This window comes from Eretmochelys imbricata, chromosome 5 (assembly GCF_965152235.1).
Source record: "Eretmochelys imbricata isolate rEreImb1 chromosome 5, rEreImb1.hap1, whole genome shotgun sequence".
Lineage (NCBI taxonomy): Eukaryota > Metazoa > Chordata > Testudines > Cheloniidae > Eretmochelys > Eretmochelys imbricata.
This window is the reverse complement of record NC_135576.1, coordinates 72,303,545-72,319,480: the sequence shown is the minus strand read 5'-3', so window position 1 is coordinate 72,319,480 and position 15,936 is coordinate 72,303,545. Positions and strand designations below refer to the sequence as shown.

The window sequence follows — 15,936 nt, the reverse complement described above, 5'->3', positions numbered from 1 at the left end:
CCAGACCTGAGAGAAATAGAAAAGGTCAAATAAGGGCTGCCTGGTATGGAAAGGAGAGGAGGGACCCAAGGAGACAGCAGCAGAAAAGTGCAGGTATAGAGTCATTGGGAAGAATAAAAGGTTGATGGTGAGGATTGGCTAGAGCTGGGAAATCTCTGCCAAATTACAGAAGAGCTCCAGGAAAGGACCCTTATGAAGAAGGGGAGGAACCAGCCTCGCTAGCAGAAGCTAAGCCGAAAACAAAGGGTTGATGCTGGAGGGTAGATCCCAGAAGTAGGGATAGGACTTGCAGAGACAGATACCTGAGTGAATGAAACACTGTGTGGGAATCCTCCTGGAAGCAGGCCTGAGTAGAGAACTGCAGGAAGCTGAGTCCTGAACAAGGAAGGGTTGGTGCTGGACGGACATTCCCTCAGCAGGGGTAGGACTGAGCAGGAAGACTTGGCTGAATGGAACACAGCAGGGGTTTCTATTGCTGGACACCTGCTTTGGAGCTATGGAAGAAGACTCGTGGGACAGAAGCAGGTCTTGGAACTCTCAGGGAGAGGGGGGCTAAAGGAACTAGGACAGAGTGGGTTATGACTCTTAGATGGGTAATGTGGGGATGGTGACCTTTGAATTGGATTGAAGAGCTGCTGAGTGATAACCTTGTTTTACTCTGGGGTTTCGAGAAGAACTGTTTTTATTATGAAGGGAGCATGGCACTTTATGTGAACAAAAGTTTGAATTTGTCACCAAAAGACATTATTCCTTTGTATAGGTAAATTCCAAAGGGAAACTGATGCAGATGTGCACGTCATGCTGCAGCCTTCCACAAGAGGGTGCCAGGCAGGGCCACCCTGTCACAGTGGTGGAGTTACAGCAAAGCAAAGATAATGAAATAGGCCCCTCTAATTCACATACATGTATACTACAGTGCAATACAATTACTTTTCATGATTATACCACAAAATTCAAAATAACTGTTAGCATTCAATAGCCATCTGTCATGCTGTCTGGAGTGGCTCATGACCGTGAGTGCCAGCCTCAGGCCAGAATGGCAAGAAGCAGGGCAGAGACCCCCAAACTGGTGGTATGTTCAATAATTAGGTTTTACTATGCCAGTAAAAAGTGTGAACTCCTGAAGCACTGTAACAGTCTTACCATGGAGTCACAGACAGTTCCCTTGGGCATTCCAGTCTATCTTGACATCCAGACAAGCTAGACTTTTAGTGTTAGTTGGTTGCTATACACCAATGATCACAAAAGATTCAGGTTGCTTCCACTCCCAAGGGACCAGTTACTTACCCCAAGTCAATTTGTATCTTAGATCTCTTACTAGAGGCAATGCTTGTAGCCAATCCTGTAATAAGTTAACTAAAGATTTATTAACTAGGAAAAAGAAATGAGAATTATTACAAGGTTAAAGGAGGCAAATATGTGTACACAAATGAATTACAGTCTATGGTTTTAAATGGTGATAGAGTTGTAGTAATCTGTCAGTTCTGAATGTCTTTTAAGGCTAACCCAGGTTGACCTTGGAGAATCTCTGCTTCTGTTTCATAGCTCTGACCCTGTGAGAGTCCAAACAGCGAAAGAGATGAAAAAATGTCCTTCTTCCAGAATTCAAGCTGATGGGAAAAGCCCTTCTGCACAGTGTCTTCACCGGTGTGAAGGGGCAATTAACAGTCTGTACTGAGAGGTCCCACAATGTCCCATTTAGTTTGGAAAACCTTCTTGATGAGCAGGAGATGATCCCTCCTGATGGGTTCACAGTTTCTGAGCAAACATTTTTTACCATTACAAAGCAAAAACTTCAATGTTACCTTATAGCTTGTGATAAAGATATTATAAATGAGATTAATGCATGCAGCAACTTACAAGCAATTCATAAGTCTAAACACTAAGCCCATTCTTATAAATTCAATATCCTTCTTAACCATAGTAACACATAGGTGAAACAGACTGGTTTCCAGCAATGAATTTATCAGTGCTCAGCTGAGGCCTAAAGACTTAGGTAAGGGCTGGCACCTTGTTTGCCAGAGTCACACCATCAATCCATTCCTCCCCCACCCCTCTTTCCCCCGGCCCTTTTGTGGTAGTGGAGAGCCAGATTCCCTGATCATAGGCCCTAGCTCTTTGTTCTCCTCACTTTATTCCAATTTTCTTCCATTTCTCTTGAACACTTGTAATCAGACCTGCTGACTGAAAACTTCATGGGTTAGACTCCACCTTCCACCTTCTTCAAGGTTGCTAGGCAATACAGAATTTGGAAGAATAAGTGAAGTCCACATTTTGAAGAAATTAAAGCTAAAAGCCTTTTTCTTTAAAAAATGGGGGCAGGGGTTATGATGCAGCTCATGTTTCACCAATATTTGTCCCTTTATTGTTAAATTTATTTTTATTGCTTTATAATGTACAAAATGTTACCTCATTACAATCTGGATAAGCCTAATTTCTTTTTCAAATGGCTATTCCGTATACACAAATGACCCTAATGTTTAAAAGCCTTCTACTGAGGACCCCAATTAGATAAGCTTGGGGCACAGGGAATATAACAGACGGAGGAAAAACTCTAGTGGGGCTTTAATAGCTATGGGGAATCACTAACAGGCTTTGCTCTCCAAAGCTGTTTGTCTCTGGGTCACCAGTCCAAACCTAAACCATATCAGTAGCGAGAAAAGAACATTGTCTGACAGGCATTGTGTGAATTATGTGAAATGAATTAATGGTCTCAGTCCAATTCCAAATGGCCAGGAGTCTTCATCAGACTAAATAGATTTAAGATAATGTATGAAGACCAAGGACTGAATGAGCATGGAGACTCCCCTACCCTCTCACTACTTTTGAGACTTCCCTCCAGGTCAAGTTTAGGGTGTACTAGTAGAGCACTGATGCTGAAGCTCACACTACCACTGTATGCTACATTAGGTCCCCATGCTGTAAAGGGAGCTCTTAAGCCCACACAGTCCCACTGATTTCAAAAGTATCTGCATTGGCATCAGGGTGGTTAACGTGGTCCCATTTGCAGGATCAGAGCCAAAGAGAAGACTTTGGTTTCCAGAAGATGCAGCTACCACTCATCATTTGATTAAACCCTTCATTTCAGATGAGAGTAGCAGAGAAGCTTATCATGACTCAAACACCAACTTCACCTAATGCAGCCTGCAGAGACTAAATCAACAACAGATATTTGGTGTACAGCTATGACATTACAGTATTCTTTATCTATCCCACAAAGTCTATGGTTAACTCAGTTACCAAAGCCTCTTTTTACTCTGAAATTGGATCATCTTGCAACTGAGGAAATGTATGTAGTCAGTTTAATTTTGAGAACTCTGCTTCTTTACAGAAAATAGAGCCAAGGCACTCACAGGTTTTAAAATCCATATTACTTGGGGATTAAGCATAGATCAACATCCATTCTGTGTAGAGTAACTCTGACTAGATATTATAAAAGGAGAGCTGCTCTCCAAAGGTTAAAGATCATAAGCCTCAAGCTTTCATTATACTTTTCTTAATTGTTTGTAACTAATACAAGAAGTGAGAGAAACATATCAAAACTAAGTTATGTTATCAAGGGTAAATAAAATGAGCCCAAAAAGATAAACATAATTAGAGGCATTGCTTTATCCTGACTTTCTTTCAGTTTAGACTTTGCATTTGCAGGGTTAGTAAATGGAAGCATTAAAAAGCTGTAAAATTATAGAATTCAGTCACTTATGACAAGTGTGCAATTTTCAGGTAAATAATATTCTATCAATCAAAGCAGGTTTTAATAAGGAAGGACCAGCTGAAAGCTTCTTTAGATGGAGGTATATAACAGTGCATCCTTTATGAGTGGAAAGAAAAGGAGTACTTGTGGCACCTTAGAGACTAACCAATTTATTTGAGCATAAGCTTTCGTGAGCTAGAGCTCACTTCATCGGATGCTGTAGCTGTAGCTCACGAAAGCTTATGCTCAAATAAATTGGTTAGTCTCTAAGGTGCCACAAGTACTCCTTTTCTTTTTGCAAATACAGACTAACACGGCTGTTAGTCTGAAACCTGTCTTTATGAGTAGAGATAGTTAAAAGGTTATCCAGAGTTACCAAGAGGACTTCACAAACTTGCGATGTACTTTTAACTTGTTTACTTACAGCAATGTCTGTGTTAATATACTTCTTTCTCATTTCATATGCATAGTTTGCATTATAAACCCACAGGAAGGCTGCTTACAGACTCTAGTCAGATCTCTCCTGAACAGGAATTAGGTAGACTATCGCTCAGCTTACACAAAGGTATCACATCTGATGCAGCCTTAAAACCATTACTGAGAGAGACCTTTATCGGATTCCACTTCTAGCCAATAAGTGATTTATTTATTAACCAGAAATCACCTTGACAACACCTTGATCATTTATTAGTAATAAAACTTGGTATTTTTCTAGCACATTCCATTTGAGGATCTCGGTCTACTTCACAAAATATTAATTAGTCTTGACGTCCCTTTGAAGGTAGATAGTTCTGCTCTCCAGGAAGGAGAGTACAATGGAGAAACTGAGGAAAAGAAGGATTTTTTAACTATATACATGCAATTGCATATTCAATTACTTTTCGTGTACGTAAATCAAGTTATTGCATGTACAAATAGCTGGGCAGATGCACCCCTTGCCATCCCTGCACAGACTTATCCCATATACAATTGCAATAGTTGCACATGCAGAACAGGACTCCAGTTATGCATGTACTCTTCCTTGCAAGATTATGCATGTGCAATTTTTAAAATCAGGCCTTAAGTGATTTGCCTAAGGTTATTAGGAACTCTGTGGCAGAGATAGGAATAGAAGCCAGATTTCCTGATTCCCAGTCTAGTTTCGTATCTATAAGCAGTCTTTCTTGCCATAAATTTGCTATTTTTAATTAATTACAGAATAATTTGTAAGAGGACATGTAACTTGGCTGTAGCTACACTACACATAGTGTCCACTAGAATTTCTCTTACAAAATTCCTACAAATGCAGGCTCCGCTGGCAGTAGTGCAACAGTGAGACATTCTAAGGAAAATGCTGGGGCAGACCACTGTATTACTTTAGATGGCATAACTGGGCCCTAAAAGTCAGAATGTTAACCTGATCCTGTCATTGTCCAACATTAAACAGTTTTACACAAGGTTTGGGTTTTGGTACACAGAGACCTCAGCCTGCTTAGTACCATGGCAAATGCACCGCTACTCCCCCCGCCCCCCACCAGCTTTTATTAGAGATACAGAAAAAGGAAACGCATACAGTGTCTCTGTAGCTGTGTTGGTCCCTCTCTCGCCAACAAAAGTTGGTCCAATAAGAGAAAAAGGAAAAACAGTTAAAGCATTCGAAATGTAAAATATCAAATAAGACATTCATTTTAACAACTTCCCTTGTTCTTCTTCCCTGGAGAGATTCCCCCTGCCCCATTTGAAAGTTTCTTAGGATATATCTACACTGAACAATACTGGCAGTGGCATGTAGGGTACCAGTAGCTGCATACCACAGTAAAATGCAGGATGCAGTGTGTATCTACACATCAGTGAAATGCTCCAGCAGTGAAGAAGCAGCAGGACACTACACTACAAAATAACAGTGTAGATGGGAGAGGCCATTGCTTGGGCATGTAGAAAGCCACGTAAGGTACATACCATAAGGTTCCGGTGTGTCTCTACTCCACTCGCCTAAGCAGTGCCTCACCGTGTACACTGCTATTTATACCTGTGCATACACTGCATGTACTCTTCACACAGCCATAAAGAGTGTGCAGTGATATTAAAGACTGTCTTTGGGGGGAAAGAGAAGAAGTTAGTTGAGATGGGCTGGAGCAGCTGCTGTTCTTGTTGTTAAAATCCAATCCCATTTCCTAAAAGACAAGACAACCCACATAAAAGGCGACAGAAAGGAACAATAAAGACAAAAAATGCACCTGCTGTCTCTGGGGGTGACTGTCACTTCCAGTCTCATTGCTGGGAAAACACAGACACATCACAAGGTCTTATCAGCCCTACAAGACCTAGCCAACAAGTACCAGTATCAGGCTGTTAAGGGCATTGCTTTTAATTCTCTCTTTAGTCACAGGCTTGCAGCAGCATTGCAAAATACAGTCTTGGCCAGATAAACCAGATTCTTGTAAGAGAGAGCAGAGTTGCAGTGGAAGTGGCTAGCGTCTACTTTCGGAGCATTGCACTGTGGGTAGTTATCCCACAGTTCCCGCAGTCTCCGCTGCCCATTGGAATTCTGGGTTGAGCTCCCAATGCCTGATGGGGCAAAAACATTGTTGGAGGTTGAGGCAAATCGCCTGGCGGCTGATTACGTGCAGCCAGACACTAGGGCGATTAGAAGAGCACAGCTGGGCGCCCTGTGCATCAGAGAAGCTTTGAAAACCAGTTTCATGACTGGCCAGGCTACGGTGTGACAGTTCTGTTTGTTTCTCCTTGACGAAAACCCGCCCCCTTGGTTGACTCTACTTCCCTGTAAGCCAACCGACCTCCCCCACTTCAATCACTCCTTTCAGAGGCAATAAAGTCATTATTGTTTCAAAATCATGCATTCTTTATTAATTCATCACACAAATGGGGGAAAACTTGCAAGGTAGCCCAGGAGGGGTGAGTGAGGAGGGAAGCACCGGGTGGGGTGGTGGATGAGGGGAGGCGGGAAGGACAAGGCCACACTACAGTTCAAAACTTATTGAATGCCAGCCTTCTGTTGCCTGGGCAATCCTCTGGGGTGGAGTGGCTGGGTGCCCGTAACCTCCCCCACCACGTTCTTGGGCATCTGGGTGAGGATTATATGGAACTTGAGGCTGAGGGCAGGCAGTTATACAACGGCTGCCACAGCGGTCTGTGCTCCTGCTGCCTTTCCTGCAGCTTCACCAGACGCCTGAGCATGTCACTTTGCCCCCCATTATACTCAGCATTGCATCCTGCCTCCTCTCATCGCGCTCATTTAACGCTTTCCTGGACTCTGCCATTGTTTGCCTCCATGCATTCTGTTGAGCTCTTTCAGTGCAGGAGGACTGCATGAGCTCTGAGAACATCTCATCGCGAGTGTGTTTTTTTCGCCTTCTAATCTGCGCTAGCCTCTGGGACGGAGATGATAGGGGGAGCGTAGAAACATTTTCAGCTGCAGGAGGAAAAAAAGGGAGAGTAGTATTTTAAAAGATACATTTGGAGAACAAAGGAAAGACTATTTCACACTGAATCAAGCGATTCACATTACATAGCACATGTGCTTTTGGTACAAGGTCGCATTTTGCCTCTTATATTGAGTGCCTGCCGGTTTGGTGTGAGACATCACACACGCTTGGCTGGGCAACAGAATTCGGCTTCCAGGCAGCCACGGTAAGGCAAAGGGTTTCAGCTTCTTCAACCTTCATAACATGTGGGAATGGTTTCAAACAGCAACGCCCTCCTTTCCCATACCAAGCAAAGCCCATTGGGTTGGCCATTTAAAAGGAGGGGCTGCGGTGTTAGGGTGAATGTACAGCACAACCCAAACCCCCACACACACCCAATTCTCTGGGATGATCGCTTCACCCCCCCACCACCACCACATGGCTAGTATCAGGGATGATCCCTGTCAGCCAAACATGAACAGCTCAGCATGAACGGGCCTCCTCGCACCGCGTGGCTAACAGAGGGGATGATTTCTTTTCAGCCAAAGGCAAACAGACCAGCAGGAATGGGCACCTCTGAATGTCCCCTTAAACAAATTTTCTGTATTTCAACCAGGTGATCATGAATGATATTACTCTCCTGCGGCTAACACAGAGAGTACCTCCGGGAGAGCTTCATGGAGATGTCCCTGGAGGATTTCCGCTCCATCGCCAGACACGTTAACACACATTTTTCAGTAGCTATACTGGCCGCGAATGCATCCCAAGTCTTCATGACAAATTAAACACCCTTGCTTTTAAACCCCGTATTATATTTACAAAGGTACACTCACCAGAGCTGCCTTCTCCGGCTTCATGGTCCAGGAGCCCACCTCAGGAGGATGGGAAGAGTATTGGCTCCAGGTTGATGAACAGTTCCTGGCTGCCAGGAAGAAGGGATTATTCTCCACTTGCCTGCTGTTTGCTATCCTCAATTTCCTCCTCCTCATCATCCACAAAATCCTTGTCCCTGTTGCGTGAGACTCCCTCTCCCCCACCCCCTTGCAGGTGTCCATGGATAGTGGTGGGGAAGTGGTAGGGGCTCCCCCGAGAATTGCATGCAGCTCATCATAGAAGCACCATGTATGGGGCTCTGACCCAGAGCGACCATTTGCATCCTTTGTTTTTTGGTAGGCTTGCCTCAGCTCCTTAACTTTCACATGGCACTGCTGTATGTCCCTGTTGCAGCCTCCATCCATCATGCCCTTGGAGATTTTGGCAAATATACTGGCATTTTGGAATGGAGTTCTGCCTGCATGGATTCTTCTCCCCATACAGCGATCAGATCCAGTACCTCCCGTTCGGTCCATGCTGGAGCTCTTTTGCAATTCTGGGACTCCATGGTTACCTGTGTTGATGAGCTCTGTATGGTCACCTGTGCTGATCAGCTTGCCACGCTGGCCAAACAGGAAATGAAATTCAAAAGTTCACGGGGCTTTTCCTGTCTACCTGGCCAGTGCATCTGAGTTGAGAGTGCTATCAGAGCGGTCACAATGGAGCACTCTGGGATAGTTCCCAGAGGCCAATACTGTCAAATTGCGTCCACGCTACCTGAAATTTGACCCAGCGAGGTCAATTTTAGCACTACTCCCCTCGCCGGGGACGAGTACAGAAATCGATTTTAAGAACCCTTTAAGTCGACAAAACAGGCTTGGTCGTGTGGTGCAGGGTTAAATCGACTTAACGCTGCTAAATTCGACCTAAACTCGTAGTGTAGACCAGGGCTGAGAGAAATTAATCACACCAAAGAAAGACCAGGTTTCGATTAGACAAGACCAGAACAGCTTGCCTTAGTCTCTGTATTCTTGGGTTCCAGCAGAGCTCTGCTAGGTAAGCTATTAAAAACTGGTATGTCGGGAAAGAGAATGGATTTATTCCTTTTTTGTTCCTTTCTGATAATATAAACAAAGCCTGCTTGTTTTATGTATTAGAAATTCAAATCTTGTCTATTGCAGAGACTCTATATGGGGACAAATGGAGGACTAGTGAAATTATGGCATAAACCAAAAGGGATTCTTAGTATGATTTCATTAACTGTTTTAATTTCAACTTCCATGCCCAATGAACACCTTGGAGAAATTAGGCTTTTGTTAAAGAGTCAAGTCCCAAGTCTGTTAGTTAAGAAGTGAGAGCACATATTAAATATCCTCAGATTTCAAGAAGTCCCCAGAGAACTTGACATTCTTGATATTTCCAAGGTTTAAAAACAGCAGAATTTTTTTAAACTTTCAAATCCTCTTTCAGTTCAAAGCAGCCAAACAGAGCACAAACACACATTTAAAGGTAATACTTTGCATGGTCACATTATGTCAGTGATTCAGTCTTTTCTTTATCCACTACTATAAATTGGCTCTCAGCACATTATTAAACATTAACTTTTCCTACCCAGTTTTAGATGTCATTGATTCTACAGGTTCTACACACAAAGACATTAAGCCTAAATGATGTTGGAGGATATATTTATTCAAACACCCCAAAGTAAAACAATGGCATGAAAGATAAGAATTAGTCAGATCCAAATGAAATCCAACAATAGAAAATTAACTTTTTCAAAATATACTCAGGATTGTCCTTCTGAAAATTTCACATTTTTCTCACAAACATTAAGGGAAAAGCTGCAGTACTTTAAAAACCATTTGTTCTTATATAATATAGGGCCCTACTTAAAACGTACTCATGATTCTGTATTTCAGACATTTTGCCTAATTTTTCCTTGGCAGAATACCACCACCTACTGTCAATGAGTGTTCATGGGAGCTTCCAGAAAAAGGTTAGTAGACATGGAAAAGAAAGTGCTGACATGATTTTTGTTTTTGAATAATAAATTACAGCATTTAGGGTAAGTGCGTGTGGGAGGAGTATATTAAGAACCTATATTTATTGTATTTTTAACAACTATGACTGACAGGCAATATTTATTTTGTTAAGAAGATAAGAAGCTCTCTCGATCTAAGATCAATTTAGGATAGTAACAATGGGAAATAACTAGAAATAATTAGATTAATTTTTTTTAAAGGAAACCTTAAATATGAGAAAAACCTTCCTGACAGTGACATCTGTTTGGCAGTAGAATAGTCACCAAAGGAAAGGGTTGGAACTACTTTGCTTGGAATATTTAAAAACTAGACCAGGAAATGCCCTAGTCCCGTATCAACAAGAGGACAGACTTTTGTATATGATCCAATAGGTATTGCCCTTCTCTAATATCTATGATTCATTAAGATATTTAAGAGTCAAGATAGAAATCAGGCTTAAAGGCAAGGATCTCCCAGAGAAAGTATTTATGATAATCAAAATGGTCCACATCTGCTGGACCATATTGCTTCCCTAATTTCTCTCTGTTGGCATCTAGTGCATCTCTGCAGAGAAAAATATGCATATATCTTTCCAAAGGCTGCCTGTGGGAAATCCTTTCAGAAAAAAGACATACATCACTGTGGTTAAACCTGATGGCAAAATGTCAGGTTATCTCAAGCAGTGCCTCTCAACATTTCCAAACTACTGTACCCCTTTCAGGAGTCTAACTGGTCTTGTGTACCTCCAAGTTTCACCTCACTTAAAAACTACTTGCTTACAAAATCCGACATAAAAATACAAAAGTGTCACAGCACACTGTTACTGAAAAATTGTTTATTTTCTCATTTTTACCATATAATTATAAAATAAATCAACTGGAATATATTTATTGTGCTTACATTTTAGTGTAGCGTATGGAAGAAAACAAGTCCTCAAACTGCGTTTGTTAGCAACAAGTCAGAAACAGTTTATTACGAGCAATTGCAAGGGACGACTGCGGTCAGACAGGGGGTCCCCTGACCTTAGGCAGATCTTCCCTCTACAAGCAGTGTAAGACAAGTATTTATACTTTCCCATTACATACATCAACAGCTAACAGTTATCCTTTGTTCATGCAAATTCCCTCCAGACACTACCTTATCTGAAAGTTTCTGCTTAAGTCAGCATTCCATCTTTAAAAACTAAAAGCAAGGCGAAAACAGCATCTCTTACAACTCTCGCATTATTAGGGTAAGGATTAGGGTTTCCTTTCACTCTATCCTTAAATTGACTAAGACATCTACCCCCAGATCCTCCTTTTTCTGCTTCCACAAGAGTATATAGAGCAGTCTTAACAAGTCATTGTCTGTTTGAAATTTTAGTTTGTACTGACTTTGCTAGTGCTTTTTATGTAGCCTGTTGTAAAACTAGGCACATATCTAGATGAGTTGATGGATCCCCTGTAAGATCTCTGTGTACCTCCAGGGGTACACACACCCCTAGTTGAGAACCACTTATCTAGAGACATGGCAAGACCAGTGATAAAGGTGACATGAGGCCCTTCTTTGAGAGTCAAATTCTAAGGCCCAAATACAATCCCACTGAAGTCATTAAAAGTTTTGCCATTGACTTCAATGAGAGCAAGGTAGAGTTCAAATTAGGATGCCTAGTTTTTCTCAGTTTAATATGGAGCAAATTAATTCAGTCAGGTGGTTTTTCTAATAATCTTGTGACAAGGATACCAACTCACTGTGATCTTTACTGAGATCTCCAATCTTCCTTGTAGTCAAAACAGTGATCAGATTATGATAACTTTAAGGCACTCACTGCCAACACTGGCTAGTTATGAACCTACGTACACAGGAGTGAAGGTCTCTGTACCCAACATTTAATTTTTAAAAGCATCCAATCCCCCAAATTAGCACTTTTTCATGATGGCTATTAACAATATTCTCAAAACTAATGGGCACCAAATCTTTAAATAAATCATCTATATGAAGATTTTCCCCAGTGTTTATTATCTACATATCTGCCAAATTATAGTACTCAGGAAAGTAAACTGGAGTCAAATACAGTAATAGGCTCTGTGCTAGTTTCTCCATAAAATCTAATGAATGCATATCAATCTTGACCTGTAACACTCCTGTTGTTCCGGTACTTGAGCTAACATGTGTGAGGACTGTCGATTTACACTGAATTGTCTGGCAATGGTCAGCCTGTTATTACTAAATTAGACTAGCATAATATTTAATATGTACCCTAAAGCTAGTATTAAAGCCAGGTTCCCAGAAGCTAAACAACCAGCAAATTAATCTAAGAGCAGTTTGAACCGTGTTTCTAAAAGCTATCCCTATTGGCCAACAACTCACTTAAAATTAGCCTGTATCATTTCTCTGCCATTTTTGTTTTGTTCACCATCAGAATTTTCCTCCTATTTATCTCTAGCCTACAACAGAAAATGAATCAATATAACCTCACTCCACTTTATGCTTTTAAAGTTGATGGTAAAAAGAAAAGGAGTATTTGTGGCACCTTAGAGACTAAAAAATTTATTAGAGCATAAGCTGTTGTGAGCTACAGCTCACTTCATCAGATGCATACAGTGGAAAATATAGTGGGGAGATTTTATATACACAGAGAACATGAAACAATGGGTGTTACCATACAGACTGTAACAAGAGTGATCAGGAAAAGTGAGCTATTACCAGCAGGAGAGCGGGGGGAGGAGAGGGGGGAAACCTTTTGTAGTGATAATCAAAGTGGGCCATTTCCAGCACTTTACAAGAACAGTAGGAGGGGAAATAAACAAGGGGAAATAGTTTTACTTTGTGTAGTGACACATCCACTCCCAGTCTTTATTCAAGCCTAAATTAATTGTATCCAGTTTGCAAATTAATTCCAATTCAGAAGTCTCTTGTTGGAGTCTGTTTTTGAAGATTTTTTGTTGAAGAATTGTCACTTTTAGGTCTGTAATCGAGTGACCAAAGAGACTGAAGTGTTCTCCAACTGGTTTTTGAATGTTATAATTCTTGATGTCTGATTTGTGTCCATTTATTCTTTTACATAGAGACTGTCCATTTTGGCCAATGTACATGGCAGAGGGGCATTGCTGGCACATGATAGCATATATCACATTGGTAGATGTGCAGGTGAACGAGCCTCTGATAGTGTGGCTGATGTGATTAGGCCCTATGATGTTGTCCCCTGAATAGATATGTGGACACAGTTGGCAACGGGCTTTGTTGCAAGGATAGGTTCCGGGCTTAGTGTTTTTGTTGTGTGGTGTGTGGTTGCTGGTGAGTATTTGCTGTCAGGCTGGGGGGCTGTCTGACAAGGACTGGCCTGTCTCTCAGGATCTGTGAGAGTGATGGGTTATCCTTCAGGATAGGTTGTAGAGCTTGGCTGTAGACAATGGATCAGGAGGGATAGCTCGGGGTGGGGGAGGGATAGCTCAGTGGTTTGAGCATTGGCCTGCTAAATCCAGGGTTGTGAGTTCAATCCTTGAGGGGGCCATTTGGGATCTGGGGCAAAAATTGGGGATTGGTCCTGCTTTGAGCAGGGGGTTGGACTAGATGACCTCCTGAGGTCCGTTCCAACCCTGATATTCTATGATTCTATGACCCATGAAAAAGAAGCCCTTGAGGAATTCCACCATGATTTCAACAATTTCCATCCCACCATCAACCTCAGCCTGAACCAGTCCACACAAGAGATCCACTTTCTGGACACTATAGTGCTAATAAGCGATGGTCACATAAACACCACCCTATTCTGGAAACCTACTGACCACTATACTTACCTACATGCCTCCAGCTTTCATCCAGACCACACCACACGATCCATTGTCTACAGCCAAGCTCTACGATACAACCGTATTTGCTCCAACCCCTCAGACAGAGGCAAACACCTACAAGATCTCTATCAAGCGTTCTTACAACTACAATACTCACCTGTGGAAGTGAAGAAACAGATTGACAGAGCCAGAAGAGTACCCAGAAGTCACCTACTACAGGAAAGGCCCAACAAAGAAAATAACAGAACGCCACTAGCCATCACCTTCAGCCCCCAACTAAAACCTCTCCAATGCATCATCAAGGATCTACAACCTATCCTGAAGGACGACCCATCACTCACAGATCTTGGGAGACAGGCCAGTCCTTGCTTACAGACAGCCCCCCAACCTGAAGCAAATACTCACTAGCAACCACACACCACACAACAAAAACACTAACCCAGGAACCTATCCCTGCAACAAAGCCCATTGCCAACTGTGTCCACATATCTATTCAGGGGACACCATCATAGGGCCTAATCACATCAGCCACACTATCACAATTTTTCAACAAAAAAACTTGAAAAACAGACTCCAACGAGAGACTGCTGAATTGGAATTAATTTGCAAACTGGATACAATTAATTTAGGCTTGAATAAAGACTGGGAGTGGATGTGTCATTACACAAAGTAAAACTATTTCCCCTTGTTTATTTCCCCTCCTACTGTTCTTGTAAAGTGCTAGAAATGGCCTACCTTGATTATCACTACAAAAGGTTTTCCCCTCCTCCCCTGCTGGTAATAGCTCACTTTTCCTGATCACTCTTGTTACAGTCTGTACAGTAACACCCATTGTTTCATGTTCTCTGTGTATATAAAATCTCCCCACTATATTTTCCACTGTATGCATCCGACGAAGTGAGCTGTAGCTCACGAAAGCTTATGCTCTAATAAATTTGTTAGTCTCTAAGGTGCCACAAGTACTCCTTTTCTTTTTACGGATATAGACTAACAATGCTGCTACTCTGAAACCTGTCATTATGCAAAGTTAGTGGTGTTATTCTTCTGTTCTCTCTAGAAAAGTGATTCAAGTTTGACAAATGGAGTGTGTTTCCTTATTTTTATGCTTTGTGTGTTATTTTTAGAAACTCATTCAAGTAATGGAAGTCTGTTGAAAGCCAGACCTCTCTCCTGACAAACTGGACCAACGTAACAAATATTGACATAACCCGCCGTGGGAGCACAAGAGAACATCACTCACACTGAATCGTGTCTCACTCCAAGTCAGTGGGACTAGGTGCTACTAAACTAGAAGTGTCATCAGAATCTGGTCCTTTGGTCATCTTGTGGTTTATAGCATTTTGTGCCTTGTGTTATAGATTTGGAGAATTTACATACCAGATATGTAAATTGCATCACATGTGTGTGACCTTCTAAATGCTACGAATCATAAAAACTTCTTTACATTGTTAGAGGTCATCCTGTTCAACATGTCTATTAGCATGTGGGAACATCAAAGCACAAAAGGCATTCAGTCTATTCCATTACATTATAGTCTAACAGATGGACCTCCAGGGACATCAGGCAGGGGGGTTTGCTAATATTTCTTCTTATACTTTACAAATGACAACAGAGTCCAAGAGTGAAATAAACATAACTAAGCTCAAAGAAAAAATGGAATTAACTTTGGGATTGTTGGTCACATACAGATATAGAGAGACAGGGAAACAACTGTGCCACATTCTGTGCCTGCAAGGAGGCACAATGCATAGCTCCCACTGAGGGCCCTTAAAAATTAAACAATCCCCTAACATTTAATATCAAATTTCCATGAATATCATCATGATGTAGGAAGGACCCATTCCAAATACAATCCTTAAACACCTCACAGAAAATAGAAAAATCAGGAAAAACCTGCCAACATTAAAGAAGAATTATAGTAGAAATTGGGGTTTAAAGTGTGCACAGTTCCATGTTCAATTATCAGGATGTTTGTCAACATAATTACAGAGCTTCCTCCTTATCTAAAGGTATACACAGATGGCAGACAATTTCCAAGTTAGCTCACAAAGAGATGTGCAGAAAGATAGAACACAGTATGATGTTGTATAGGCATCAATCAGGATCTGGGCCCCATTATGCTAGATACTGTACAAACAAAAGACAATTAAGAGTTTACAATAAAAATTAAGACAAGATGCAACAACTGAGTGAACAGATAGCTGGAGGAGATGGGAGAGGAAGGATGAGGG

The 15,936-nt window shown here is 41.7% G+C and overlaps 1 protein-coding gene across 1 annotated transcript in view; it reads right to left on the bottom strand.

Moving 5' to 3' along the window:
• Nucleotides 1–6,671: 6,671 nt before the first annotated feature.
• The window catches only part of YTHDC2 (YTH N6-methyladenosine RNA binding protein C2), an 89,498-nt gene continuing 80,233 nt past the window's right edge, over nt 6,672–15,936 (bottom strand). Inside the window, exons 30-31 of the transcript XR_013346177.1 lie at nt 7,932–8,020; nt 6,672–7,106 (exon numbers count right to left, since the gene is read on the bottom strand). The gene's annotated coding sequence lies outside the window, so the exon portion shown is untranslated. The remainder of the gene's footprint in view (nt 7,107–7,931; nt 8,021–15,936) is intronic.